The sequence below is a fragment of the Bactrocera oleae genome, chromosome 2, assembly GCF_042242935.1.
Source record: "Bactrocera oleae isolate idBacOlea1 chromosome 2, idBacOlea1, whole genome shotgun sequence".
Taxonomy (NCBI): domain Eukaryota; kingdom Metazoa; phylum Arthropoda; class Insecta; order Diptera; family Tephritidae; genus Bactrocera; species Bactrocera oleae.
Window position 1 is genome coordinate 12,247,981 of NC_091536.1, and position 26,818 is coordinate 12,274,798.

Genomic DNA, 26,818 nt, shown 5'->3' on the forward strand with positions numbered 1-26,818 from the left:
CATATATGTATATATATTGTATGTATTGTACATATGGATTTATCGTGTAATATAAGCACACATAATTTTTCTTAGAATATACAATATACTACGTATATATATACATATACGAAGTAGCTAAATTGATTTCTCATTTTTCAGTAACTCTCGCTGTCACTCTATCTTCAAATACACCTACAAGTGCACACTTTATTATTGTTGTGTTGTACATCAACGGTATTTTAATTTGCTTTCCTTTGTGTGATTTTGTAGTGAGTGCAATTTAGTATTAGTTGATTGGTTTTTGGTGCTACGATATAAATTCGTACTTCAGAGTGCGCACACACGCAATTTTATATTGTATAAACTCATCTGCATATTAATTTTATCACCTGCATTTATTTTTAACTATTTGGCATTTGCATCTTCTGAGAATTGAAATTTTTACAGGTGCACCACATTTTGAAATTGCAAAATTTAATTAAAAAAAAAAAAAAAAAGAATTGGCATTTATGAGACAAATATAAATCTTGAAAATATTTAACAAGTTTTTTTTAATCAAAATAAAAATTATGTTTACTGAATTGTAAGTACGAAGACTATTCTAGAAAAATGCAATCAACCTTTTTTATGTTATAGGAAATAGTTGGATAGAAGCACACAGCAGGTTATGACTGAAAATACTCAATTCATTTTGATATAACCAGCGCTTTCGTCAATAACTAATAAAATTCATCAAGGAAGAATATGTACAGTGGAAGCACTGAAGTAATTATAATCGGAATTAACCGAACATTTTTTTCTAAAACTCATATATTTTCGCCTCTATATTTTTATTTTGGCCATTAGTTCATACAAAATTCAATGAAAATGCCATTATGAACCTTTCAGAGAAGGTAAAATTATGATTAATTTATTATGACATTTTATCCAAAAGAAATTTTTAGAAGCCAACCATCCATTCCATATCATCAAGATTTTTGTTATTGTCATTATACTGTTTAAAGCTCAAAATGAGTTTCATGACTACGTGTATGCCAATTCACGCCTACAAACTTTCTAAATTAATTTTATTATTTAGTTTACCGCTGATATCTAAATATAAAATAAACCTAATCAAATTTTCAACTACCTACTGCCTGCCACTTCACAAAAATTCTCTTTACTCTATAAAATATCAAAATAAAAAAGTCATAATTAGCGCTTATTAATTGCTTTCACATATCTCTCATTATTCATTGCCTAGCTATTATAACTAATTGATCCTTGACCTAAGCTAGTCAACTTCTAATAATTATATAACTAGCTAAAAAGGTCGAACGTCGTCTTTGCATAATTAAGTGCTACCAAAACGTGTTTGAAATTTTTATTTCCACTTCAGCTATACAAAATTGCTCAAGCAAAGGCAGATTGTCGCTCACAACCACCAGGCTTTCCGTCCAGCGTCATTGTTAATATTACACATTTATGTTTATATATGTACGTATATTTTTCTTTTCAAGTACTTTATGCAAGGTGACTAGCATCCCTCCACACAGACACACACATCCATACTTATGGCAGTTTTTGACTGTTGTATTCACCAAACTGTTTATGGTTTTCATAAAGTAATTTCTATATTTTCTGCTATGCTTTTATCCATTCGTATAGTTGACCTCCACATAATCTAATAAAGCCGAGTTGAAAGCATACATGTGCATATATGTATATATATATTTGTACACAATACTTATGTAATTTTTTTATATAAACATATATTGTGGCGTACCTGTGTAAGTGTCTTTTGGTAACCGTAAATAAAAGTGACTCGAGCAAATTTTTGTTCTCGCCACAGTCTCTGAGTTGTTTAGAGGAAATATAATATATACTTAACATACATATGCCCGATTATATACTCGTATATATAAGGTTGTTCTTTATTTACGATTTTTTTTAATTTTTTTTTTTTGGCAGAAAATAAACATACAACTTTAAAATCATGAAATTCTTTTACAAAATTTAGTGCTCTCCAAAAAAGGTCTTAATAGTTTTTCTAGAAGAACATTCCTTTAAATGTTATACGCAGTTAAAGTTATGCATCACATTTACTGTATTTGTACAGGACACCGTACCGTATGAGCAACGCAGAATTTATATGGCACTTGTCTAAATGCTCAGGTCATTTGATGTATTAACTGCGTATAACTTTACTTTTTTTGTAGAGAGAAATTAGAAAATATTTTAAAATTTGTAGATTTACTTGCTTAAGGCATATTATCCAAAAATTTTATGATATATACCATACATGGGAAATATAAAATTATTTTGGCACGGTTTAAATTCATAATAAAGACCTTTATTACGTTGGATAATTCTTTTAGGGCAAAAACTGAAATTTCAGGAGGCGTCTGCAAAAACAAAAAATTCACGGACACCCTAATATATATATGTATAAATTTGCGGAGCAGTTTGGCTACCCGCATAAAAAAATGGGTGAAATAAAATAATGTACCAAAAAGCAGCAATATGCAAAGAACATTTTAGCAAAAATTATGTTTAAATATTTTGTCATGCGTTTTCAAGAATCGATATTTGCATCAGCTAGACCTGAAAGCGCGGTAATTGTGAGGAGCGTAATTTGCATACATTCTTAGTTAGTTTTGTGTCAAAAATACATTTTTCAGTTTTCATACAACCGAGCGATTTTGTGAATATTGGAGAGAATAAGTTATTCAAAAGAAAGCGACTAGCACTTGCGTCAAATCTTGATTTCAAAGTCGTTAAAACATTGTTTTTTAGAGGTGGGCAAGTCGTACCATAGTAGGCTCTCTTAGCAGTTTAAAACTTGTAGTAGGCACCATTTATTGTATAATTTCATTGTTCACTATAAAAATGCTTCTTGAGGAACTGAAAGCTTTTTTGTTATTTTTAATATACCTCCACACGTAATTGCGAAAAACGTAATAGCCTTTTAGCCCCGTACAGCTCGAGCAGTTCATTAAGTTCCTTTAAATTTCCTCAATACAACAATTTCGCTGAAATAGAAGGAATTAACTACACTTTGAAGATTAAAAACCCTATTCCGAGACTCACACTACACGCATGTTTTTAGTTGCAATTAAGCGTAACATTCTATTCCTTACTTTAGTATCGCTGGCTACTCATATTAAATTAACTTTTTATACCCTCAACAGGGTCAAACAAACTGATCCATCAAACTCATATTCTTGTATGGAAAACTTTTTTAACTAAAAAGATACCATGAAGAAATTCGGTATAGATTATTATGCAGGTCAAGAGTACAATCACCGAAGTACAGGTCGAATAACTATAGCATATAGCTGTTATACAAACTGATCAATCACAAGCAAGGTAAAGAATTTTGTAAACCCTTTTATGGTACAAAAAGTATACAACTTTGAAAAGTATTATAGTTTCGATACAGCGGAAGTTAACGTTTTTTCTGGTTTTCCACTGAATATGTTCTTACTAATTTTAGATTGTTCTTTACACTCCCGTAGTTGTCCAAATACTTGTTAGGGTTTCAAATATAAATCTGTCAACTGCATGTTTGCTACTACATCAAAACACCGCAAGAGTTAGTTAAATTTATTTACTTTCACTAAATTTCTAAACGCTAAGTGCTCGCATTTCCTCAATTATGCTCACTAACTGATTGATTGACTAGAAAATAGTGTGGTTCTAAGATGGCGACTGTCAACATTTTAGTTTAGCGTGCCGTTGAGCGTTACATAAATGATTGATTGATTGATTGATGAAGTGGGCGAGTGAGTGAGTACGGGGCATGAGCGAGTGAATGTTGCATGTAACTCACTTCGTTTTAGCTATTTTTGCGTGACTTCACCGCAATTTATGCAAATTCTAATGGAAAACAAATTCGATTTCCTGCTTCTACAAGTGTAAAATTTAAAATGGTTAAATGGCAGCTAATTTTAGAGCAATTTTTTTTCCTGAGTTTTTTTTTTTTTTTGGGAGTGAAGTGTAGGAATTCAATTTTTGTTTGTTCGTTCGACTAGAATGTAAAAATGCAATTCTCAACCGCCTAAAAAACCATTATAAAGGTCTCAATAAAAACATTTTTTCTGATTCTCGCAATATTTTTTTAAAACTCAGCATATATTTATAAACAAGTGCACCACTTTTGTAACCACTACAATTTCTACTTTCACAAAATATTTTTAAAACTCGCATGGGTTTGCGATAGTAAAAAATACAGTGCAGAAATAGCTCGCAAAAGTCTGTGTGGGCGCTAAGAGCTGCTGTTAACTTCATACGAGCTGTACTCGTATATCCAAGTTCCTGGTGCGACTTGTCGTATACGCAATTATCGATTTATATACAAAATTACGCTTAAGCAATAACGTATTGTAAACATATATATATATGTTAGTATGTATGCAAAATGCTTACGGATAACACGTGCGTACTCTAACTGGCACTTCATATAATATATTCCCACTGGAGTATACACGAACATATAATCGTAAGTAAAAGGGGAATACTATGGCTAAATTTCGTTTTGTTTTAGTTTCTTCAATAATATTGTGCAACATTTTGTAAAACTGTCAAAACCAATATATTTATACGCTTATTTGTTTATATGTTTTGTGCAGGCAACCCCATACCCAAAACCTTTATAGCCTGTCCTTTGTTAAGTTGTCATTAATTTGTCGAAAAATGTGCTTCAGCTGTCTCAAAACATCATTTACCCACAGCTTCAACCCATCACCGCCAACCAAAGTATTTGAATGCATGTAATTTAGAAATAGCAAGCGTGCATACTTGTGGCCTCGGTAGAACACTTGATAAGGGAAAGACAGGCGCGCATGGTTACTATTTTTTTTTGTGTTTACACGACGCGAATCGTTAAAATGTTAAATATTTCAATTATTTTATACGTAGGTTGCCTTTAATATTTCAGAATTTCGCAATGCTGGTCTTGCAATCTACATTGTTACATACGAGCGCTTTTTGTGTTGTATACAGTAACTTAAAATATTCATCTCGTCAAAAAAAATTGTATTACCATAAATCGCGAACATTTTAGCGCGATTATATTCACATATTCAAATATGTGTGTTATTTTTCTAATCTTGTTACTGAATACTCGCACTGATAGACTCGTTTGAAATATGTGTTAATGCACATGTTTATGTGAATTTTTTTATAAATATTATTTTTCAAAACTATAGTTCGGTTTTTGTCCCTTTTTCTGTTCTCATGCAAAAATTATAGCAGTGTTTAGAGGCCTTGCTATGTTTCTTTAAATAAATAAATAAATTTTTGTTGCAAAGTGCTCTATCCAACATTTTACACTCATTATATACATATAATTTGCTTTCTCGTCGTTTCAAACTAATTATTATCTATATAAATATTATATATTTGCATTACAGTTATTTGTGTTACCCATCCCCAAATTAAGTGCTAATTGCAACGTCAGCTTTTTATAATCCTTAAGAAATATTAAATTAGCCTGAGTATTAAATACGTTTCTAAGTAGCCAAATGGAAAATTTAATTTCAATAATTGAACGCAATGCTTATCTTGTGACCTTTTTGAAAGCAAAAAATATGTGAAAGCTCTGTCGAAAACATAAAACCGCGTCATAGACATTACCAAAAGCTTACTGTGTTAACAATTTTATAATTTACAATTTTTAATTAAAGCTCACAATTTTTTATGAAGATTTTAATTTAAAAGAAGCTTAAAACTATTATAGCCGTCAAATTGTGTGAGAACTAAAAGTTATTTATAGAAAAAATTTAATTAACTTTTATGGCAAGCTTAAAATTTGTGTCACTTATTTCGGTTATGAGCATTTTGAGTAAAAGAAACTTGAGAAAAAGTTTTATATATGTACAATATATTTGTTTAAACCACATTTTTTTATATATTTTTTTTTTAGAAAAATGGTTTTTCTTCAGCTTTCGCCAATTGGCAAGTTCTGTGTAGCCTACGATTATATTTCTTATAAGAAAAAGCTTATTAAAAAAATGGTTTGAACTTAAGAAATGCTATAATTTTCTGCCAAATAAGGGAGGTCTTCTAGTCTAGAGGCATGAATTTCAGGTGATTTTTGGATTTGGAGTAAAAAATAGGCAAATAATATTTTTTACTATCCATTTGTTTATTAGCTATTAATACAGGAAAAAATAAAGTTAAAATTTTCAAAATTAGCAGCTGAAGTAGTGGGTCTAAAAAAATTAGCACGTGATGATCCCCACGCTTTCAACCCTTCTAGCAATCTGTAACAAAAAAAAAAAAAAATTTCGAAATGCCGACTGCCCTGGAAAAACAATTTGCTTATCACTTTTTTTTAACTGTTTTGAACTTTTTAAAAATGTTAAAAATTTAAATTTGTGGATATGAATAGTTCAAGACATGGACAAATCTATAAAGAAGACTAAAAATTTCAGATAAATCGGTTTAGTACAACCTGTGAAACCGAAAAGTTTGAAAAAGACCTTTCGAGAAAAACGCGTTTAACATTCGGGAACTGGATTAACCAGTTGGATGCCAGGTCAGCGAAATATCTATATCTCCGAAAATAATTTGAATTTTGAAAATTTCTCGTATAGTTATATTCTTGTACAGTTAAACTTAAAAAATAAAACATAAAATATTTTTTTTTATTTCTAGACTACATTACTCCTTTAAGATGTATGCGCAATTAAGACGAAGCGTTTAGTCACCTAGTTTATATCTAATCTAAAGAACTGTTGTATTTTTTTTTCAAGAAAGCAAAAAAAAATCCTTTTTTGTTGTTATGTGAAGTTTGGGACCTTGATAAGTTTTGAGAGTATGGTTATATTATTTATTAGCATATAGCTGAGCTGAGGAATGTGCACATTGAATTTCACATTTCATCTTATACATTTCTACATTCAGGAATGTATACCTAAGTATATTAAGAATTTATTGCTTCTCTTTGTTACATTAAACTTTTATCGCGCCTACTGTGTTGCGTTCAACCTGCCTATGGCTTTTTAATTGAATCATTACCTGCTTGCATATTCGATTCGTGACGCAATCTCCGTGCATTTCTAAGCGAAAAGCGAACGGAAAGACATATATATATAATACCGTAAACCTGCTTTATAAGCGCACACAGCAAGCATTTTTGAATTTTTTATTTGATTGCGTAAAATGTAGGTAGTAAAGACTTTTCTTGAATCATGACTTTGTTGCAATGCGATTTTTACACATCTCCATGTTTTCATTTGATTGTACACGAATTCACATAAGTTAATACTGCACAACCCACAAAAACATAATACTAAGCGTACTTAATAGTTATATATGTGTATTGTGTCTGTAAGTCTGCTCACACACCTAACACTTTCACACTTTTAGGTTTCACTTGCGTGCTTTTCTGCATATTATCTGTTGCTTTCTTTTACTTCAGTGTTCAGCTACAACCACAAACTGATAAATCCAGGGATTTTCGTGAAATTCACTATGATTTTCTTTTCATCACCTTCTTTACTTTATACTCAAGCGACTGCGTGTGGGCGTAAATTAGTAATCGTTACATTGGTGACATACTGACATTTGAAAAAGCTTGGTGGGGAGCTACATGCGCTTACGTTATTATTGTTATTACCGTTAGCTTTTTCTTTTCCCTTTTGTACTTAAGTAGCAGTCAACAAGTCGCATTTTGTCTACCCTTTTTCATGATTGCCAAGCGCACGTATGCTACGAATTGCATGTGTGCATCATTGACCTTGATTTTGCTTACCTAATATGCCCATGAATGGCTGCATTTATTTTTGTTTGATATGGGAGACCCAACGAAAATTATGTGATATTGTGCCGTGATGCGTTAACACCGGTTTACCGTAGATTAAGAGTAATATTTAAAAGTTCAAGGTTTTGTGGCTACTAAATTGTAAATTGAGTAATTACTATTAGTATTATTGCTGAGAATTTCCTATATTTCAGTTGTAAGTCCTTTCTACTGTCTTTGGATGTCATAATTATTATACCCTGGCCCAGAGTTCAAACTTTAAGAGGTTTGCTATAATATGTATTTTAAATATATAAATAAATTCCTAATGCATATGAAAATAATTTAGTTAATTTAGTCCATTGATAAGCTTTAATTTACTAAATTAAGGTGCTGTAAATCATTATATAGCCAATAAAGCTAATAATACAAGCATACATGTCCTCAAAATGTCCTATTTATCATTAAGTAGTTATTTGTTTATTCATATAAAATGTATTTTCACCCCCCTTTCCCCCGACTAATTTTCCCTCTGAACTTACTTAGAACGCTTGTAAGCTTGCATTAACTACCTAAATTTAAAATATAAATTTTTTTTTTAATTCGTTCAAAAGTAATTTGAAACATCTGCTCACAAGTTTGCCTTAGCAATACATCATCTATGCTTAAGCACTGATCTTTATAAATAATAAAATACATCGAATAAGCCCCGAGAGATTATTTGTAATAAGTACGCAGGCATGTAAAGGCAGGCATAGGTATGCATTATGAAGGTGCATTCATACATACTTAAGAGCTTAATCCTAACTGCGCACTTAATTCATAAATGCGCTCACCTCAAAGAAAGTTCATATAATAACTATGATTTTAAAAGTGCAGCTTTATGAATTCAAAACCAAAAAAAAAAAAAGACATTAAGATGCGAAAAAGTTTTTAGACTGTAAATTGAAATTTGCCTTTCACGTGTAAATATCAGCTAGCATTACCGCTAAACGCGCTCGCTGCCTAATTAATTAACTTAAATTGCTCGCACACTACCTGCTGCTTACTCATTTGTGCTATATAATGCTTAAAGCTTTTCACAATGACAAAATACTTGTATATCGCATAGAAATTAATTAAATGATTTCTGGAAATAAATCGGCGAAGTCACAGAAGGAAGGGATTGCAGGGTACTTTCGTTTCTTCTCTTTCAAGTTGAATACCTTAACGTTCATGTACAGTGAATCTAATCTACATATTGTATATATGGCTTAAGTGCTTCGAAATCTTAGCTTAGTACAGACTTATTTAAGTGCAAACTGTTAATTTGTTTGCAGTTTGTGGCATTCACGATTATACTCCATCATTACTTACATGTATACATTAGTGTGTATGTTATTTTCCAAGCTGATTTTTGATAATTTTTTTTCTTTTTGCAAACGCGCCCTAAAGTTTTAGTTATTGTTCTAACAAAATTATCCAACATCCAACAACCAGCTCTTTATTATTAATTGAAACCGTACCTACATCATCATGCATTTTTTTCCATGTATATAATATTGAATGAAAAATAGTTGAATAAAAAATTTAGCGATCTACAAAAAATGTTTTAATGCCTTTTTCCATAAGACCATTTCTTTAAAAAATAAAAGCAGTTAAAGTTGAGCATGCATACAGTACTCGTACACCATGTTGTATAAGCAACACAGAATTTATAAGGCATAATTTTATAATTTTAATATATAAGATGCATAATTTTAACCGCGTATAACTCTTAAAGGAATGTTTTTAAGGAAAAAATTATCAGCATCGTTTTGTAGAGCGTTTTTGTTCACGTGTCAAAGTTGTAGGCTTATTTGCTTTGTCGATAAAAAATGTAAAAGAACAAAAGATCACATCTTATGGTAAATGCGTGGAAAAAGTAAAACGACTTAAGCACGGTTTAAATTGAAAATAAAAAGCTGCTTTGAGTTGATAAAATGTTTTTATAACAAAAACAGACATTTTAGAAAGCGTTTGCAAAAAACAAATCAACATTTTATTATACTTTATTTAATTAGTAAATTTTTTAACTAATATTTGTTATTACCTATATTTTGAAAATACTGTTGTATTTTAGCTGATTTATAGCATATAATTTTTTTTCAATTTTATTTTTTATTTAATATTAACATATTTTTGAGTTTTAGTTTGTTTGATTTAATATTTTTTTTTTCATCTGGTGATTGCATTCTTTGTTACTTTTTATTTAATTATATTTTGTAAAATTAGTCAGGGTTTTATTTTTTTTTTTTAACACAAAAATGAAAATAAGAACTGCAGCGCAATGCCACATTTGTAATTACATTTTTTTACTTCATTTATCTATAACATCCTTTAAGAAAAGTGATTATTTGAGTTGTCACTTTTTACTGAAAACCAATAACTGCCTCTCTGCTTACTCATGAATAGTAAATGCATAAGTTTACTCTAGCACAATGCATTGTCATTCATGCATATAATGCCTGCTTACACACAACCATAAACGTATGCATATAATTAATTGCATGGTTGTGCATATGTGGATTAATGAACGTGTAACACAAATAAGTAAATAATAATAATACAATGTTGTGTTCAAAATGTTGTTATTGCTTTTATTTTTGCCTACCGTTTTGAATTATCGCTAGACGTTGTATCACAGCTAAAAACCATTAATATTTGTTTATAAACACAACATCGTGTGCGTTTACATGTACTATTGTTTAGTTGTTGTAACGTGTTTTATTTAGATTGCTGTAGTAGTTTTTTCTACAGGCTTTTTTTTTATTTATTTCCTTGCTGCATTTGCCAAATCATTCTTAGCCGGTTCGCTGCGTTTATTTTGCAATTAATTGCCGCCAAAAAATGTTGGAATTTTTTTGATTTTGATGTTTTATTTTTGTTTCCGTCTTATTTCACGTATATCTCTCTATGTAATTTAATTTAATTAGTGTAATTTTTTTTTAATATTTTCAAATATATACATTTTTTGTTCTATAATTTAACTAGTTCGACTATTGGAGGGTTTACATTATTGATTCTTTATGCTCGCATTCACTTGCATATATTTAATTAACCGATCTTCTGCTACTCTGCCGCTATTAGAAATAAATGTATGAAACATTTAATTAAATTTGTTGCGGAGAAATTAGTTGTTAGTTTTTTTCATTATTTTATGTTTAATAATTTTTAATATTATTGTAGATTTAATAACACAAAATTCACCAAAATTTATTTAAATATATTATTTAATTTCTTTTGATTATATAATTAATTTTATTTTATAAAAACTCTCCAAATATTTTCTTATTGGGTTGCTAGTTTTTGGAAATAGTCGTTAGAAAGCAGCGGGTCTAAACAGTTTTGATACCCTGCACTGTGTATATTAAGTTTGCCACAAAGGTTGCTACATAAAAAAGGAAAAGTCGGAGACCCTATAAAATATATGTATATATATAAATGATCAGCATGATGAGCTGAGTCGTTTTAGTCTTGCCCGTCCATTTGTTTGTATATGCACATACTAGCCCCTCAGTTTTTGAGATATGAATCTGAAATTTTTTCCCAAGAAACTGCTCATTTGTCGGAACCGCCGAAATCGGACCATTGTAGCATATATCTGCCATACAAACTGAACGATCGGAATCGAGCTTTTTTATGGAAAACTTTTTTAATTGACGAGATATCTTCACGAAATTTGGCATGGACTATTGTCTAAGGCAATAGTGCAACCGCAAAATAGTGTGACATTGAAGAGTTTGCGGGCTCGGATCACTATAGCATATAGCTACCATACAAACTGATGGATACAAATTAAGTTCATGTATGTCATGTAGTCAACAGTAAAATACGCGAATAAACTTTTCAGATGGGAACACTATAGCATATAGCTGTCATACAAACCGACCGGTCCAAATCAAGTTCTTGTATTTATTTTTAGAGGGTATACAAGCTGCGTTGCAACCGAATTTAACTTTTTATCTTCTTTTTTATTCAATATTATTTTAATTATTATTTAATATTATTTAAATTATTATTTCATACTATTTAATTATTATTTAATATTATTTAATACTATTTTATTTATTATATATAATATTTATTTTTTATTATTAATATTTATAACTATTATTTAATTATTCAATATTTTTATGTTTATTTAAATTTTTACTATAGTGGGCTCGAATTAAATAGCATAAGAATTTCACACATTTTTTTCCGCGCTCTTTTCGTCAACATAATAAATTTTAGATTTATTCTTTATTTTTCACTTATATGCTCACCTTCCTCATTATTCACGTTTGCAAACAAAATTTATTTCTCACTTTTAGTAATATAATTATTCTTATTTACACATGTATGTAATATTTACTTTAGTTTTATGTATTATTTGTTTACTTTTTTTTTTCTTAGTATTTTGCTGGTTTCTTCATTTTGCATTGACAATTTCAATTTTGTTGTAATGCTTTATTTGTTTTTACTTCGCCAAAAACATACATGTGCCTCTTTACTCATATATGTTTATGTACGCCATACACGCATGCAACAGTGTTCACATCAGCAACATGTGGCGCAACATGACTTCCAAGTATCACGTGCACGTCCTTCAGATGGCTCGTTTATTTATTTATATTTTATTTTTCTTTTTTAAGTTACGCATTAAATTTATTTGTATTTTTTTTACTATAAGTTTATGTATGTGTGTGTGTTAGTTCTATACTTATGCTTGTTTCAGCTTAAGAAGTTGCTTAGGAACTTTTGCTTATCAACATATTGTTACTGCTCCGTCTCAATTTGTATCGGTGGTCTATAACATGTGTATGTGTAAGTTTTTACTGCTACCTATTACTGCCAATATATTTACTTCTTATATTGCCTTATTCCTTTGTGTTGGTGGGGTGTTTGTTATATTTTCTTTGGTGGCATCCGTTGTCGTACGAGATTGTCTTTGGATTTTACTATCAATTCTTCACAATTTTCCGCACTCATTTGTATTTGTATATTTGCTTATGTGTTTGTATGTATTTCGCATTTACTTTGGCATTAATAAAGCTCTCTGCTTTGCTGCTTTCATCTGCCGTACATTCTTGGCTCTCTATTGTGCTCTCTTCGCGACTGAACGCTCAGGCGTCAACGCTGAAAAGCCAGCAGCTATTGTCGAAAGTGACATATGTTAACGCGTTTAATATCATTTCAACGCAAACTTGTATTTCAAATAATTGTGAATTTAATGGCAATACATTTTTTATTTTTTGTTATTTATATTTATTATTTTTCTTCAAATATTAATTGTTGCTTTTCAATCGGAGTTGTTGTGTAGTGTGTAGTACTACCAGTGAGCAGCTAGTACCCTTTCTCCTTTCACAGCTCTGACGTGGTCGCAGGCGAACAAAGTATTTTAAGTACCAAAGTAGCAGGTAGCAGTTAGCACCATTTAGGGGTAAAGTAACGAATTTTTGTTCCATAAATTTTCACACTTGCAGTTTACCTCTCGCCTGCTGTTAACCACGCTCTACACGTTTTCTTTCTCTACTATCACATATTTTGCACATTTTGTTCTTATTTTTTGAATTTATTTCTCGTCACCCCTCCAAATACGAAATTTTAACTCATTTATTTATTTAAATATTTTATTGTTGTATCTCATTTGCAAGTATACTTCTCCGACGCTACGAAATATTGCGCGAAAAGCTTAAGAAAAACTGTTGTATGGCAATTAGAAAAAGTAAATATTGTCTCCCCAATTTTTTTATTATAATAAAAACCGTTGCTTTGCGCAATATTTTTAATGTTTCTGCGTGTTTGTCCTCCGCACCGTCGGACAGTTCGATTGCAAATGTACATTAACGCTCACGATTTCGTAAATTTCACTTTCAAAATGAATTGCATGCGCTAATGCGAGAAAGCTTTTCCGCCAGCTAGCAGAACAATACACTCTATACACTCCAATGTGCTAACTGGTGCTCTGATGGCGCACTGTGAAGCTTGTTAGGTGAGGGTGTAAATAATTTATTTTGTGTTGTAATAAGAATATTAGTTATTGAGGGGCTGCAGTAGCCTGATGTGTATGACGCACTCTCTCCCTGCCTCTCAATTTCTCCCTCTTTTTCTCTTTGGTGCTGCAAACTTTCGTTGAAAGCTTCTATTGAATGTTTATAATAAGGGTTGCATTGGGGTGAAAAATTATGCTTAAATATTCCATACAGCTAGCTCTCTCACTCTGTGTAAGCTCTTTTCTCCCAATTATCCACATCATTTTAGTCATTTCCAGCACTGTTTTTGTGGTTTGTCGAAGTCAATGTCGACATTAAAATAGTAAAAGTTTACCACACAACAAAACAGGTTGGTTCTGTAAATAAACAAAACAATATAAATAGCAAGTGTGAGCTGTGCTTTCACGCAGTTTCTCTTTTCTTTGCTCTCAAGTTTGTTGGCGAGTTTTCTCTTCTAGCGCGACGGGCCCTTTATTTTCCAGCTATTTATGGCTCGTATATAGCTTACAGTTATAAATACAATATTTTTTCATACCTTTATGGTATACCGCTTAGGTATGTATACGAGTTTGTAAGCCAAATTCTGCAGAAAAAGGTAGTGCATAAACACATATAAATACGCAGTTATAGTCTACATACCTATGTCTGTATGTACCATATGTACTCATGAATCGCATAAAGCTCAGCACATGCAACACGTTAGTCTTACTGCTTACGGCTACACCAGTGACGCACGTGCTTTCAGACGTAGAAGCTTCAAGGTATTTTGAATATAAAAACAATGTAGCTCAGCAGATCAGTATGGTATTATTTAAGAAATTTGTAGATTTGGTTTCGTAGTTCGGTTAGGATCTTTCGTTTAATATAATATAACAATAAACGCTCGGAATCAAGTGCTTGTATGGAAAACTGTTTCATTTGACGAGATATCTTCAAGAAATTTAGCATGGATTATGCCTGCCCTTTTTCTTTTGAAGAAATATCTACAAGAAATTTGGCAGAGGTTTTGTCGGTGCAATTTCTGAAAAAATAAAATATAAACCATATAAACTGGCCGATCAAAATCAAGTTCTTGAAAGTAATATTTTGTATTTGTGAAGGGTATTATAACTTGCAACCGAAGTTAACACTTTTTTTGTTTATAACCAAAAAACTACTCTGAAAACGTAAAACAAAATACAATTTACCAAAATCGATTAATCTGAAAAACTTTGCGTCCACCACGCCTCTTTATGCTTAGTTGGAAAATTTTAAAACTATTTATCAGTGTTTAATACTCGCACATATATACATGTGTGCATATTTATATGTTCTCGAATTTCCAAGGACTACCCAAAAGAGTTGCCCGCAACATAGTTGTAACTTCTCTGCTAGAGAATACAGTATCAACACTTCTTTTCTTGATGTTTGTGAATGTTTGACCCTACTATATGATGCTGTGGGGCATTGCAAGATTAAGCACAAAATACCACGAATAGAGAAAATGCGTATCATTGCCTGCAAGTTTGTATACAAACAAATGTAACTAAATACAGACCTTCCACATCCATGTCAGTAAAATATATTATCGAGTGAGTTGAGTACACGCATAACTACTCGGAATGATAATAGCACATTTTATATATACACATATTTTGGGTACCTCATACATATGTTATATATTTGTGTACATACATTTAGTAGTGTCGTGTTTTCCTCATAAAAAATCATTGCGAGCAACAGCGACACAGTTTACACCGCAAGGCTTTTGCGTTCATTATTGGTGTTTACCGTTGTTGTTTTAATTTGTTGATTATATATATATTTTTTTTAATTATTATACTACATATGTATTACAATAAATAAATAAATATGTATATATAGTACACGTATACATTTTGTACTGTCTTGCTCCTGTAAAAGCACGTGAGCTGCCATATCTCGTATTCTTGCTGGCTCTGCCTCGCACGCAGTCGCAGTTTTTTTCTGTTACGCTTAATGTCTTTTCAATTCTATATATTATATTTTTTGTTGTCACAGAGTTTTGTTTGCGTTGCCGTTTTGCTTTATGTACGCTCTCTACTTGGCGTTTCTCTTAGTTTGTAAATATTTTTCTATTTCGCTTTCGTTGACCTTTGATTCTTTTCCACAGTAAGTTCGTATAACAAGTTTTTATACTCGTGCAATATGTTGCTACAGAGTAATAGTTTTGTTCATCTAACGAGTTGAATTCCGTCTGACTGTCTGTTCGCTCATCTGTTCGTCTGTCTGTACATTCGGGCAAGCGATAACTTGAGTAAAAATTGAGATATCGCAATAAAGCTTGGTACACGTGTTGGCTAAACATTTTTTTTAAAGTGGGCGTGGCCCCGCCCTCTATGAGATTTAATGTACATATCCCCTAAACCAATATAACCCAGCCCACTCCCCATATAACGGTACTGTTAAACAATCGCCAGATACATTAAATTTTACATCCGTGATGATATGAGAAGACCTTATAGGAGCCGGTGTCAAAATTAAAAGATGGGCGTGGCATCGCATACATTTAGGTTGATACGCATATCTCGTAACTCGCTCGACCGAGTTTAACCGAATTCGAGAGGTGGCATTATTATGACATTGAAGTGTGCCAGCTTATGATCAAAAATTATCTAAATCGAAACAAAACTGTGCCCCCAAGCACCAAATATATGAACCCTAATTTCTATTGGGATATATTATAAAAACTCAGGGAGAATATTTATCTGATATCAAAACGCCCGTGTGCCTAAAATGGGTTGAATCAGATCAATAATTCCCCTAATCCCCATATATCTAATAGAAAAATTTTCGCACCTCCGGCTAACTTTATACCGCAAATATTGGTCAATATGCGAGTTTTTTTAATGAAATTAAAAGAGCGTGTTTTTCTTATACCAATGTATCTTTATGCATAAAATGGATAAAATCGGTTTAAAACTTGACCTAGCCGCCATATAACTAATGTCAGAATTTTAAAACATCCGGTTGACTTTATCGCGCATATATTTGTGATGGTATGTAAAGTACCTTAATGAAACTCAGAGCTTCTCATCTTTTTCTGTGATAATAGCGGTTCAATACGGAAACAAAAGATAAAATATCAAGAAGGATATAAAAATAATTTAAGGGCGATATAAGATCGGGAAGAGGAAGGCGTGGTTGAAATTTGATGGGTTAAAAATGGTTTATCTAGATATCCGGCAAAACTGCAAATCTAATTGTAAAAACTAAACCGCTAAACAGCTGCTACTACGAAATAATAGGTACATGAAATAAAAAAACAACTTTTGAATCGCTTCTACAGTACTATTTTTAAAATATCAAAATACTATTAAAAAAGTATAGTCCAGAAAATGTTTACCTTCTTCATTACAATAAGTGAGGTGCTTATTTTATGCTGTTAGGTACTTCCATATAAGGGTGCTTTCTTTAGACTTTAGGTTTTTAATGAAGCAATACGTTTTTCGTAGTTGACAGCTGTTACTTGATTTATACTCACTTGGCCATTTCCTAATGAACAGACTTATCCTGGAACAAAGTTTGCAAATCGTGCATATTAACTACCAAAATAGTGGTTTAGTTCACTCGACGAAATTTTCGGTTTCACAAAAAAGCGATGAAGCTCACGTTTAGTTGAATGGATACGCTAATAAACAAAATTGCTGAGACACCCTTACCTTCTCAAGAAGACCACTGTTTAGTGTGCTTTTTGAGCAGAGTTTAATCAGCGATCCATATTTCTTCAAAAATGAAGCCGGCCATAATATTACAGTCAATGGGGAATACTATAGAGCCATGATTAATGACTTTTTCGCGCCTGAATTGAAGGATAATGATATGGATGATCTTTACTGCCGACAAGACGGCGCTAGATGCCATGGAGCCAACGAAACAGTTAAGTTATTAAAGGAAAATTTTGGTGAGCGTGTTATCTTGCATGGTGGACCTGTGGCGTGACCTACAAGATCGTGCGCTGGACGATTTTTGGTGGGCTTATGTGAATTTAATACTTCTGCAAAAAGTGGGCGAAAATTACGCCTCTCGGTTAGAATTTTTTCGAGTCAGCCGCGGTGTACACTTGCCCGAAATCATTTTTAAAATATAATGGCAAATTTTTATCTTTACAATAAAGTTAAATTCTTGTCATAACATTATATTATATGTGTGTAGTTTTTTTTTATTAAAAATTACATGTTTAAAAAATATAGCACCCTTTAATATGAGCCTTTAAATTGTGTTTCAGACTTAAAACTCTAATCTTCATTATTTATTTTGCGAAAAAAATTGTTTGCAGGCTCTACATTTTATTGTTGCTTTAAGGTCCTTTTTCTATTATATGTAGATAGTATATACCATATATAGTATATGTTATATGCGAGTAAATATATTAAATATAAGCATTTGATTTTCTTACTTTGAATTTCACAGCACCCGTTTGTTTGCTTAGTTTTACGTTTTGCGAAGTTTGTAAAGACTCGTCCATAGACACACACACCCGCATATGTACAAACATGAGAATATCCATTAACTTCTACATATGTAGGATTTGGAAATGAAAATCAAATATTTGTCTTATATATTTTCCTCTTAAACCTAAGTGGTCTCATATTTGATTATGGATATCTGTTGTTCACACATGCTCAATGATTTACTTGAATTAATTCAATAGATTCATTTATTTATTAACAAATATTTGTCGGCTTTTCTCTATAATTGATTTTTATTAAATGCAATATTTTCATTCAAAATAAATTTTGTTATTTTTATTGCAGGTAAGTGTGACTGTATTGCATAGCTGATAAATAAAGTGGTGGTCAGCTCAGTGGTTTTGTGGTGAGTTAATATAATTACCAAGAAATAAGTGAAATGAAAATTTATACCTCGTTCGTTTGAATTGACAGTATCGGTCGACTATGGCATGCATATACTTGTATTATAAAAGTAGAATTTTCGTAACCGTGAGATTTTCTAAATTGCGAAATCCAGTATAATTTGTATGAACCCACAGCTCTTACTTAACTATTTTAGTGAATATAAAATCACATCTGCTGTCATTAAAATTTAATTTCATATGTGAATGTACTCTACAATTCTCTCCGTTTATTCTATATTCTCACACGCTCATTTAAACCGTAAATTACTTATACGTCACCGGTGGGAATGCAATTGTAAACCGTGGTCTGCCCGCTGGCATTGTGCGCTATGTGAGCTGCAATTATCAATTTTCAGTTAATACTTTGCCACTTTACTTTTTAAACTTGTTTTCACCAGGGAAGCCACTGATATGTATACGTATTTAAGGGCCAGCAACGAAGATGACTTGGAGTAAGTGTGCACTGCATCTTACAGCATAGTTATAAGAGTAGGTAATACGAAAAGCGCTGAGAGTCGAGCAGTTCACGTCTGAGTGATTTTTGCTGTTGTTGACGCGATATAAATTTCTAGCATTGTTTTACTCACGCTTTCATTTCCATATTTTCTTTTCATTCCTTTCACGTAATTTCCTCAAAAGTTTTAGATTTTGCATATTTCAAATTTAACTCTATAGTAGGGAAATTGACTCAGCTAAAATATAATGATGTCAGTTATTCTACCCCGTGATGACTCCTTAGGATGAGCAATCGATAGTTCCAAGACAGTTTATAGTTAAGGATATGATTGCAATTAGTGAAATTTTCTTTAGCTGGCTTTCATTGATTTCAATGCAAATGTTGATCACAATTTACTCTATGAAAACTATGACTTCGAGAAAGAAAATTATGGACAAGTAAAATAATTATACTAGTACTATAAGGGAACTAGTCCGCATATATACAGACAAATCGACATAACTCAGCGCAACACGCTAATCATTTATGTATATGCTTAATAGGGTCTCTGACATTGCCTTTCGGATATTGCAAAAATTGATATATTATATTTCAGATTATAATCTGTAAGATAAACATATGACCATTATATGAACTATCGCAGATCGCAATATATGAGCTTTGTCGAGAGAACACAGTTCTGAGACGTTTCCGGCTCAAATGGTAAATAGTAATTTGTATTCTGTACTCATTTGCTTGTTCTTCAGTTTATTAAGATAAATACAAGTATGTTTTGTTATTATATTAGATGTAAACCAAGAACTTAGTGGCAACTCTACCTAGTTTTGATATTACTGAGCTTAATACCAAATTTACCGCATATGGAAATGAACACCGTTGTAAATGACGAAGAAGAAAACAAAAAAGAAGCGCAAAACTTTCGCTTGAAATGAGTATTTATGTCGTTCTTCTTGCAATGATATCCGAATATTCGTTTGTTTGGTCACAAGTCGCAGTGTTAAGCGCCAAACGATCTACTGTGTCATTGTCATTGCCACCGCCACTGTCACCGATTAGACTGGCTGCTCGCTTGACTGTCTGTGATTTTATAGTAATTATGACTCAATTTGCTTAGTTGATGACGTTTCCCCAAGTAGTGTGCTGTCATGAACACATCGCAGCCATTTAAGCAATTGTGAGCGCACACAAGGCAATTGTTTACGAGTAGTTGGCATACATACATACATTCTTACATATACGAGTACTCACATGTATACACATTTTACGTACACACTGTCGTTTATGTGAATAATATACACACACACCTCCTTTGCACACCTACCTACCTAACTATTGCCATCGCAAAATTTAATTGCTCACTCAAAAATATTATAGTATTAGCTTGTCTCTTGACTCTTGCAATCGCACAGTTCATCCAGTTCACGACAGCAATGCCAGCTTTTGTTGTGCTATAAATATTTCATTTCCATATGCACACTAATTTTTACACCTCCCGTCGACGTGCAGTGCCTGTCACCCCGCAACGCCTTTAAATATTTACGAGGCACATTTTATACACAAATACATAGTTCCAACTTTAGGGTATTTCGGTTTCCATTTGTAAAGCCACTTTTACGACGTTGTGTGTGCTATGTTTACCCCCTTCCCGTGTGCCTGTTTATTTGCATTTTACATGCATGTATGTGATCTGTCAGTTTCCACAAAAGCGACAAGTAAACAAAATTCCAAAAGAGCACACAAAGAAAATTTGAAAATTTCAAGACACAAAAGCATCGCAAGTTTGACGTGCAAATTTTCAGCAGTTTTGTGACAGAGGCGCTGCATTGCTAACCGATGCGTGAAATCGAACAAAATAAATTGAGTGTTACATAATACACATCGTAATTCGGATAAACGATGTAAATTTCATTATTGTCATTTTGAAAAACTGCTTCAAGTTGACCTAGTGGGTTATACGTACAACAAGTCTGTTGTGATTTAGATTTCGAATTGATCACAATACACCTAGAAATAGATAAGGCTTGAAATGCAGGAGCCACGAGTTTTAGGTTCGGTCGAAGTACGAAGCAAACCCAACTGACTATAAGAAAAAGAGAGAGAACGAGTTTGAATATTAAAAAAGAAAATGTCTGAAAAGGTTCAAATATTATACATTTTGAAAACTTTCTAAAAATACTTCTTACTTAAATTATTGACGCACTTTCCCAACTAAAATACCGTATATTAATTCATCAACAGTAACTGGATATTTGTTATGTGCAACTAAAAATTCGTTTTACTTACAGTAAGACTAATTGACTAATCAAAATCGACTTTAATTCAAACAATGGGCAATTAGTCTTTTAGTTAATCATGTTTGAGAATAATGTTAGTTATTGCAGATTACGGCATGTATATAAAATATTGCTAATATGTGTGTTTCTGGCTTAATTAGTGGATTTTGCTTGACAAGAATTCATCAGCCGACCTTGAACTACTATAGCATATAGCTACCATACAAACTCAATGATCCAAATTAAGTTCTTGTAAAGAAATCGTTTTTTACTTGGCGAGATATTTTCACGAAATTTTTCATGAATTATTGTCCAAGGCAACGCAAGGTTATCTGAAGAAATTTTGCAGATCGGGCCACTATATTATATAGCTGCCATTCGAACTGAACGTTCAAAATCAAGTTCTTATATGGAAGCTTCTTTATTTGTGAAGGGTATTCCAGCTTCGTTAACATTTTTTCTTATTTTTTTTTTTTATGAAACAATTAAAATCTATTTTTAAAACCCACTACTGCATTGTAGTATGATATTTGAAGAATAAACTGCTAAATTTTCATGGATAAATATTTGAAAATACGGCAATGCCAGCAATCACTCTGGAGTGTGTTTGCGGTTTGCTTATAACTAGCTGCTGAATCATCTGAAATTAAAAAAATTAAAATTGTATTGTTAGATAAACGTTTTGCCTAGGTAACGCTAGAGTGATTTTTCGAATCGGCGAATATCGGCGCAATAGTTTTGAAGTTATGAAGGGCGCCGACTTTGAAAACGTGAAAGAAAACACTTTAGAACTTTGAAATCTGATGTAAAGAAAAAAAATATTTATAACTTCGTCAATTTTGCTAGGATCGATTTTAAATTCAGACACAATATTCTTGAGAATGTTGAAAAAAATTCGAAATTTAGTTTTTCGTTTTTGTTTATAACCGAGTTAAACTCAAGTAATGATATAATTATATCATATATTAAATGATAACACACCAAATTTTGAAAAAATTAATAATAATATAAAAAAATAAATAGACAGAATACCTATCTTGTTTACCTCAACTTCAAAAGGTTTATAGTACCAGCAATATTAGCGCGAAATTGTGAGCTCGGCTAATAGCCACAGCAGAAATTGACAACAAATTTTTGATGTGTTAATTATATATGTAACTACCTACACTTGCACTTGAATATCATAACCTTGCATTTAACCAATTATGTTTGCATATACCTATGTGTATCAAAATCGCTGGCTCAGCTATTAACGAGATTTGTTAAATTTCATTTACGAAAGTTTTCCACTAAGTGACGTTGGCACGCCAACGAAACAAGTGTTAAGTTAATTGTTTTAAAATTAAAATTACCGCAGCTTTTGTAGCGATTAAAATCACTCACCACTTGGCAGTGTTTTGATATCAGCACTTCAGTTGACATGAGCGCTGTGTTGGCATACATACAAGTATATTATATTTGTAGCAGCATACATACACCTATACATATACTCATTATATAATTTTGTATGTAAAAGAACTTGGCTAGGATTCAAAGCAACTTTTTTTTTTGTCGACAAAATCAACACTTTCAATTGCACTCAAACGCTCGTTGTTAGCTTAACAAAGTGGCTGGAGATGTCCCTAAGGGAGGCGCACTATATTTAGCTTAGAGTGAAATATTGTTCACTGACTTTTGTGCGACCCCTTGGCAGTTGCAAGCGCACAGAAATGAAAAAAAGAGATGAAAATAAATATTTGTGAGCAAATAATATTTTTTCTTTAGCTTTTCCGCCATCATAAGCGTAATAATAAAGTCAAGTCGACCGAAATTGTTGGCGTAAGGCATGTAAAATTCTTTTATAGTCTGATGGAGAAAGTAGTGAATAAAAGTCGAAAAGTCAGTTAGCTCAACCGCTTAGCTGTACTTTTATACTTAAGTTGACTGTTTGTGCTCAGGTCGAAAGCTGCTCGCCAGAAGTCAGCAACAGCCAGCAACAAAAATGGTTATACTTATAAATGTCTCTTGCTAAAACAAAAAACGGCATATTGTTGCATACCTTACATATATAAAGAAGTTTTATATAGATTCTATGTTTGTTATAAATCTTACTTAACTGTATCATAGTAGCAACAACTCTTCTGCTACGATAGTTAAATGCCCCTTTCAATATTTGTAGGCGCTTATTTAGGCTTTTATCTTTAGGCACGTTACATAACAAACATTAATAGCTATTTGTATTCTAGTATAAGTATAATCTGCCGAAGCTCAGTTCAAACATTCTATTTGCACGCCTATTGTGTGCTCATAAGCTTCTCGTTTCTGTTTCTGTTTGCTTGTTTCAGTTTGCCGCTACTTCCAATCTTATTATCCTTTCATTGTCTTGACTCCTAATAAAGCAATATACTGTCGATATTTAATTAAGCTTGGAAATAACTGATATTGTTCCGAGCTACCAAGCTGATATTAAGCGCTTTGTTGTTGGTAATGAATATTTGACGTAATTGGAAATTGAGTTTCGCGGTTTTATATTGTAGTTATACGAACATTTAAAATAGCCTTAAGGAATATTATTTTGGGACCTCCGAAAACAGTTGTCTGGCGCCGAAGAAGATATTTCTGCTTTAAATTATCTTAAATTCATAAACTGACCTAGTTAAAATTTTTGTTGTTGACAAAGTTATAATAATACATAAGTAGACACTGCATACAAATTTTAAAAAAATAATAATAAATAGCGATACTTTTTTCTACGAGTTCGTTTGCACTGTATGTATTGTAAACTCTGTAACAGAATTTATGGAAAGACTAAGTATTATATAATATAATAACGTGTCCGTTTTACATAACCTGTATTACTTCATGGTATTCTATTTCCAGCGTTTCTGCTTGTAAGCTACCAAAAAATTAGATTGCTTTGCTAACGGGGTTGCACATAGTAGCCGTGTCAAAAATATACGGCATACTCCCCAAAATCTTATATGAAAGAACTGTAGAAAAAATATCTCTCCCATTCTAAGTGTTTCGATGAACCCAGCTCTTTTGCACTGAAACCTTTTTTGAAATTTGAAAATCAGCTATAAAATCGATTGGGAAGACAATGACATCCCATATTTTATTATATTGATTATAAATAAATATATACGTTTTTCATACCCTGAGCCGGGTATATTAAGTTTGCCACGAAGCTTTTAACGAAAGAAACGACGGAGACTCTTTAAATTATATACAGTGTCTACCAATAGGGGCGACGTGATTTTGTTAGCTCGTGGCGGCCATGTTTGTGTACAGTCGTGTGTCAAATTGTGCAGTGTGTTCGGTAAGGTTTGCCATTTCATCGCGTCACGTTTCACTTTGGTATAACGCTTCGAAATTGTCGTAGATTATTACGGAAATTCACGGTTATCGAAAAATCATCTTCTCAGATAAGGCCCATTTCTGACTTAATGGCTTCGTCAGCAAACAAAAGTGTCGCTATTGGGGTGAATCAAATCCTCGTGTGGTTCAAGAAACACAATTGCAAAGCCTAAAACGTACCGTTTTGTGCGGATAGCGAGTGTTAAAACACGATACTGACCGATTTTTTTTTCGGAATTTGATGAAGTCAACGCGGCATATCTCTATTTCCAACAAGAGCGCCTTATGTTTCACATCTAAACATGGACACATTGCATGCAAAGTTTGACAACACTTTAATTTCGAAAAATTATCTAATAAAATGACCGCCAAGATAACGCGATTTAACGCCTCTAAATTATTTTTTCTGGGGTTATGTTAAATCAAGGGCATATGTCAAGCAACCTACAACGCGCGAGGAGCTCGAAGAAAACATTCAGCGCACTATAGCCAAAATTTCAACCGAAATGCTGCGTAGTGTCGTGCGTGCTGTGGTGTCGATTTGGCCAACATGTTGTTCAAATCATAAATCGCATAAAATTATTCTAATAACAAAAACAGAACCTTGTTGGTAGACCCTTCTTGTATATAAATGATCAAAATGACGAGCTGACTCGTTTTAGCCATGTACGATGATCGATCAAAATCAAGACCTTATATGCAAAACTTTTTATACACGAATTGTGACATAGATTATTGTCTAAAGCAACGAAATTTGCAAATCGGACCACTATAGCTTATAGCTTTGTTTACAAATTCGAAAATTCTAATGGTATATATTTTATATAAATGCATTCTTTTCTTTCTGACCGATCTTTCTGACATGTTTGGTATTGAAATGTTCTCTTAAAGCAAATATTCGTGCATTAACCTCTTTAAAGTGAATAATCTATGTATTTGTTAGATTTTACCATATGAAATAAAAAGTACGTGTGGCACTCGGAGACTGTCGCAGTAAAGCTATTGCATAGCATTTTTTATCAACTTATGCAATTTTAATTATTAATTTATTTTTTAGGCAGTATTTTTTTAGGAACATTGAGACTTGATATTCTTTAAATATCTGGCGAATGCCGCATCAATGGTGGTCCCATGTTTTGTTTTGGATTTTTGTGGATCATTATTCATTTTAAAATTTTCCGAAAGAAAACTTCTCTACCGCCAATATAAGTGGAAATTTATTACCATTGATAATCCGATTGAAATACCTAATTTCAATTGTATTGGTCAAGTCAAACAAGATACTTTTCCACAAGGTGGAGTAGCTATTTACCAAAATAATAATAGTGTTACAATATTATGACTCCGATTATTGAATAATTTATTTTTATTAATTAAATATTATTATTTTTGGATAGCAGTGCCTTTGATTGATTTGGTCCTCTTAAGATATGGCAAATTACGCCTAAAAGTATGCAAAAAATTTGCGCATACTTTGTGATCGTGTCAGCTTTATTTCCGTTACGGAATTTTCTGATTCAGTACCCACGCTCAAAGCCCGCGATAGAAGCTATGCAATAGCTTAAAAACTTACTTAACCGATTGAAAAATAACTCTTTAAAATTATTATATTTTTCTTGAATTCAATAAAAAGAGCACCTTAATCATATGCAGAAATGTTGAAAAATACATCCGCTGAGGGTCAGCATTTCCCGTTATTTCCATAATTTTAAAAAGGATATGTACAAGTTAAATTGAATTTATTATACATACTATTTTATATACTCGTATACACAGCAACACCGGAAACCTTAGGAATGCCGTATATCGTATTCGTTGACTAGAGTGCCACCTTAGCCATATTCCATATTTGTATTAGAATATTACACATTTATCTCACGCAAACACACTCCCAAATGCTATATACATGCTTTATGCGGTTTTGAGAATTCGTTATTCATATCAGCAGCTGCAACTGACAGCCACGGCAACCTTTAAATATTTTATTTTCCAACAATAATAAAATACCTATGTTTGCGTACTCATGTGTATGTTAGAATTACCAATACATTTTGTGCAAAGTTTTCAACAAAATTTATACACCTACACCAGAAGTTGTACAAGTGAACATTTCCGAAATTTCATACTGCCAACTGCATACAAAATCGAAAGCAGTGCATTTGTTGAGCAAGT

General features: G+C 32.1%; 2 protein-coding genes across 5 annotated transcripts in view; one reads left to right on the plus strand and one right to left on the minus strand.

Moving 5' to 3' along the window:
* The window catches only part of LOC106622407 (uncharacterized), a 36,226-nt gene extending 22,546 nt beyond the window's left edge, over nt 1-13,680 (minus strand). The window contains exons 1-2 of one of the 2 annotated variants that reach the window (XM_014241569.3): nt 11,995-13,680; nt 10,341-10,809 (exon numbers count right to left, since the gene is read on the minus strand). The gene's annotated coding sequence lies outside the window, so the exon portion shown is untranslated. Of the gene's footprint in view, nt 1-10,340; nt 11,743-11,994 lie in introns of those variants that run through there. The other variant, XM_070109318.1, reaches the window with a different exon arrangement.
* Npl4 (nuclear protein localization 4) overlaps nt 1-26,818 on the plus strand; it is an 82,254-nt gene that overhangs the window by 43,667 nt on the left and 11,769 nt on the right. The window lies entirely within an intron of this gene.